General features: G+C 39.4%; 1 non-coding gene across 1 annotated transcript; it reads left to right on the forward strand.

Moving 5' to 3' along the window:
- The first annotated feature begins 1,007 nt into the window (after nt 1–1,007).
- TRNAH-GUG (transfer RNA histidin (anticodon GUG)) lies at nt 1,008–1,079 on the forward strand. Its single transcript has one exon. It is a non-coding gene; the product is annotated as a tRNA-His (tRNA).
- Nucleotides 1,080–5,043: the final 3,964 nt, after the last annotated feature.

Consider the following 5,043-nt stretch of genomic DNA (forward strand, 5'->3'; position numbering starts at 1 on the left):
TTCTGTGGGTGTGCTGACTCCTGAGTGAAAAATGCTATTCTGGTCACATTGAGGAAGGCTGTAGGGTGAAGTACAGCAGTCCAAACCACCATTAGAGCGCCCTTTTGCTCCAAGTGCCCCCACCAAGCACCAGAAAGAGATGCTCTCTCCTTCCCTCCTGCAGCTCCAGTGGCAAGGTGGGCTTCCAAGTGAGTGCAAGAGGCATCAGAGTTTTACCCTGAGATGGAGGCAGTGAGAGCCTGTGCTCCTCAGGCAGAACAGAGCAGAGCCCATATAGTAAATTTGCATTTTAAACTCCCAGCTTCACGCTTCTTTTGCACAGTCTACTTATGAATTATCCCACTGTGCAGACATTCATCCAGAGTAAATCCACATCTCAGCTTGCTGAAGACGTGTTATTGATCTTGCATATTACAATCTAGTAAGTTTTTTGACATGTCTTTCTCCTTCTTCAGACATTCAGTGGGACATGTACCACTGCAGTGGTGGTGCTGCTGTGCTCTCCAAGGCAATTAAGCAACAACATTTTGTATTAAAACAGTGAATATAACTAGAGAGGGCGACCATGAAAAAGCAGCCTGTGTTTTCTAAACAGGACTTGAGTGCCCTGGAGTTTGCTCATTTTCCTTTTTCCTCATTATAATCTTTCTGTATATTGTGTAGCTTGATTTCTGGTAGAGCTGTCATTTGAAATAACTAACAATTGTTTTACTATTCTGCCACATAAAATAGGAAAAAATATCTCTGAAAAGATTTTTAAGGGACAGGGGAAAGTATACTACAACAATCCAAAACTTTTTTTTAGGCAATTCTGATAAGCATGGATGATTACAAGCAAGGTAAAATAAGCCTGGAAGCAATTTCGAGAGGATAATTACTTGTAAGAATGTTTAGACCAAGCTGCTGCTAACACTCATTGTAAACTGCAGGTGGCACCATTTATACAACATTTTAAAGAGCAGCAGGGAAAAAAGTTCTTCATTTTAATATGAGCTTTCCGATGGCTTGCCGTGATCGTATAGTGGTTAGTACTCTGCGTTGTGGCCGCAGCAACCTCGGTTCAAATCCGAGTCACGGCAGGGGATGGAGTCTCTTTTGAGGAAATGTAATTACAGATTGCATACCAAATGTAATCCATTAGTGATGTCTAAGACTAAGATGAGAAAACAAACAGAAGCTTGTAACTTTTACAAGAATGTTTTTCTAAAACACTACTTAGCATAAGTAAGTAGTCTTAGTAGTCTTAGTAAGTATTAGTTCAGAAATCCTGGTGCCAAGTGGGATTTTATAAAATTTAAATTATTATGGATAGTGTGAAAAATGCAGTCTCATAGTGGTCGTGGAATTTTTACTCCTTACAGCTACTTCTAGTGCAATACAACACTACTCAATGTCTGGACTGAGCCATGAAGCCTCTTCGGTTTTGATCTCTCCTGGTTTCTCATGCTAATAAAACAATCAGCCTGAATTGCTTGGAAATATGACAGTGCTTCTTACCTAGGCCTGGACTGCTGCCAGCAGAAGGTCTTTGCTGGCGACAGACAAGAGGAACCATCACTTGTCTGTTGATTCTCTTTGTTGTTATAGTAGGAACACTGTGTGATTTCACTGTCCTCTTTCACTGAATAATATGAGCGTAGATTCTCAGTATGAAGACTTCTAAAATTACGATTTTGATTTAGTAAATTGGTTATGGCACCTAACAGCTGTTTGTGCAATAAACAAACAAACAAACGAAGTTACGTAATTGGTAATAACTACTCAAATAAAACATCATTATTACAAGTTGATAAAGTATTTATAAGCTACTGAATAGTTTCTGGTAGTCGGTCCTTTAATTTGATATGGAGTCAATTCAAGAGCTAGCTCTGCTTTTCTCTCATTGCTGCATCTCACAGGACATCAGCCCTTTACAATGGATAACATGTCCAAAAAGCCCAGATAGATTCAAGCTTCCTGCAGCAGGCCAACTGCTTCAGAGTGAAAATGACAGGTGTGTTTCTCTCTCCTCAAGGGAGTAGGAAAATTCTTTATCATCCTTCTGAGTGAGTAAGGAAAACAAATAATTTTTAGCACTGGAGTCAGGAAAAATCAAAGCCCTACATGCCTGGAAACCTGGGAGGTCACACCATCTTTAGAGGCTGTGGATTTAGATGTCCTATTTTTGGTGAAGTAGGCTAATGACCCCTGGCATGTTAGGACCTTCCTCAGATTCATGAGAGCTCTTTCTTTTGTATTTTTCAAAATATCGTTGAGTATTCCTCTGATTTGCCTTAGATTTCCTGTCTAAATTTCATTCAGCCTTTTAGGAGCATGTCAGAGCAATTAACTTGTGAATTTTTGGTCTAATTGATGAGACAGATGTGACTGATTTCCCAAAAGAAAGCAATTTAGAAATATGCACTAGCATGAAAGAGACCAGGATGATCTTTTGTACTCTTTCCCTGCTGTATTCTTTTGGAAATGTCATCTGCTGTGTTAGATTTTATGAAATCCAGAAATAGCAAATTAACTCATCACAGGTGCACATACTCTTTAAAGAATCCTAGTGAATTAAGTCCTGAAAAAGGAATTCAAAAATTACCACACCAAATATTTTGCTCTACTTATTCATCATCCTGAGTCTGCTAAACCACTCAAAGCTCACTCCTGCTTGACCTCAACCTACCTGGAACTGACTCCTCTATATCCAGTGTTCATCTGTGTCTGAATATTACCTTACTGTAATTATTGATGATTTTGAAGAATTTCATTAGGATAGTAGACAATTTCCAAGTGTCCTTTAAAAAAAAAAATAAAATTTTATGATGGCTTACTGGAAAACAGTAGTTATTCAGTTTGATTTATTTTACTTGTGATACCAAAATTTGTTTTGCTAGCTCATGTGGGATCTCAGCACCTCAGGATGGAGGTGCAGAGTGGCCAAGAACACCCTTGGGGGGCTCGGGAGTCCTGGAATGTTGCCAGAAGTGTCTGGTGGCAGGACTTTGATCCTACACAGGAGACGACACCTGTATGAGGACTGGGAGGATTTCACTGGGTGAATGGTGAAGGGATAAGTTAGTTAGAGTATAAAACACAGGGTTTAGGATTTCTGTACAGGGGGGGTCTAAAGAAGTAAGATGGAGGAATTGGGGCGTGTCCTGTCCTTCTTCTTGGCCTCCATCTTCTGTGGTGATGGTGGCACTTTGGGATTGGTCTTTACTAGAAGTGCACCGGTTAATAAGGGTAGAAGGCATTGGGGAAAAATTATAAATATTGTATACGTAACTTCGGGTATAAAGATAAGTGACCGCCCCGGGGGTTGCAGAGTGTGCCCATGGCTGACTTGCTGTGCAGACCTCTGTCGGGCTGAAAGAAAATCTTTTAGATAAACAATTAATAAACACCGAGACCGAAACAAGATCAGAAGTCTCTCCTCGTCCTTTGAAGCGCCGGGCTGTCCAAGGCCACCCTGGGCCTTTCCAGGCCACCTAAACAGCCGAGAAACCGAGCAAGTGGCATCCCTGAGCTATCTCCGGACATAAATCAGCCGGGAGAAACAGAACTGAAATTGACAAGCTCAATGGTCAGACTATAAACTGAGACCAAGGATAGTGTAGACAGCTAATCAAACCTTTCTTACCACTTCCCCCTGCAGTTATTCTCCTCTTAAGAAAAGGAAAATTAAAAGCCAGGTTCATTATGGAATATAAACATGCAAGTGCAGATGGCTCCCAGTGTTCTACTTCCTGAGAAAATACTTATCAATTTTCCCTTCTCATTAGGGAAAAATAAAATGAAAACTTGTCTGCAAAAGAGTTTCCAAGGATTACAGGACTTCAGACTAGGAAACACAAAGAGGTAATCCTGGAACTGATTTTGAATGGGGAATTGCACAAAGATTTGCATGTATGTTGCTGGAATATGCAGGTTGTCATGTCTAGCAGATAAGTCCACATAACACTTTCCCAGCTGAAAACCATGGTCTAAATAATAATAATAACAATAATATTAAAATGCTTACATAAATATATTTCTGAAGCTCTGAATTTTTTTATTATCTAAGAACAATTTGGGGGCCACAGAGAAGGGTTCACTTTGGCAGCCTTCTCTACCTTTAGGCAGCAAACTGAAAGCAAGCATGAAATGAATAGTACTTTCAAAACTAGGCATGAGAAGAGAGTACATGCCTTCCTTTGCAGTTTTCCCATGCCATTTCATGCTTGTTATTGTTCTCATGCATGGCTCATTCTGCATAGAACATAAAATCTTTAAGACATGGAGGTGTCTATCTCCATATCCCCAGCATAATCCCTTTGCTTCTTGGCACTGAAATGAAAAACTAGTAGGATGTAATCATCAAGTTCTTGGGGCAAGATTACTTTCTTGTTATTGTATCTTGACATTAGCTGTTGATTAGGGCTAAAACTGCTAAAGTTTTTAAGTTATAGAGAAAACCAGCTAGTTTTTGAAAATGCAGCACTGAACAGAAAGTCATGAAAAGCTTTTGAAACATTAATAGAGGCTAGTGTGGGTTTCTGTTATTCTTCATTTTTTCAGGAGCACAGCAAAGTTGGTTGTATCCTATCTGATATCCATATCGGGTGTTGAGCAAGATAGAATTCAGTGGCTGTTTTAAATCTGCAGTCATCACATCAAATTAATTCTGTTTTTTTCATTCTCTTTACAGGAGGGTAGCTCATATTAAAACTTTTATAGATCCCTTCTGAAATCCTTTCAAAAGGCTGTGGTCAAGTAGAGTCTTTGAAAAGAAATATGTGGTAAAAAGAACTTCTGAAAGCTTAAATACCTGGTTGTGCTTTAGCAAAGAATGCCAGGAATTCACTTTCACAGGTGGGATGATTTTACATCTGGAAATTCAGCTCTGAGTTTGCATGCTATTATTGCAGAATGGGTAGTAATTGGGAAAAATTTGGCAGACAGAGAAATTCCTGAGCCTGATGTGTAAACAGAACTACATAAACAATATCTGATGTTGCAGTTCTGTTCTCGTAATCTGTCTTTGGTGTTTCTTGAAAAAAAACATAAGACTGCTTCTTA

The sequence above is a fragment of the Melospiza georgiana genome, chromosome Z (genome assembly GCF_028018845.1).
Source record: "Melospiza georgiana isolate bMelGeo1 chromosome Z, bMelGeo1.pri, whole genome shotgun sequence".
NCBI lineage: Eukaryota > Metazoa > Chordata > Aves > Passeriformes > Passerellidae > Melospiza > Melospiza georgiana.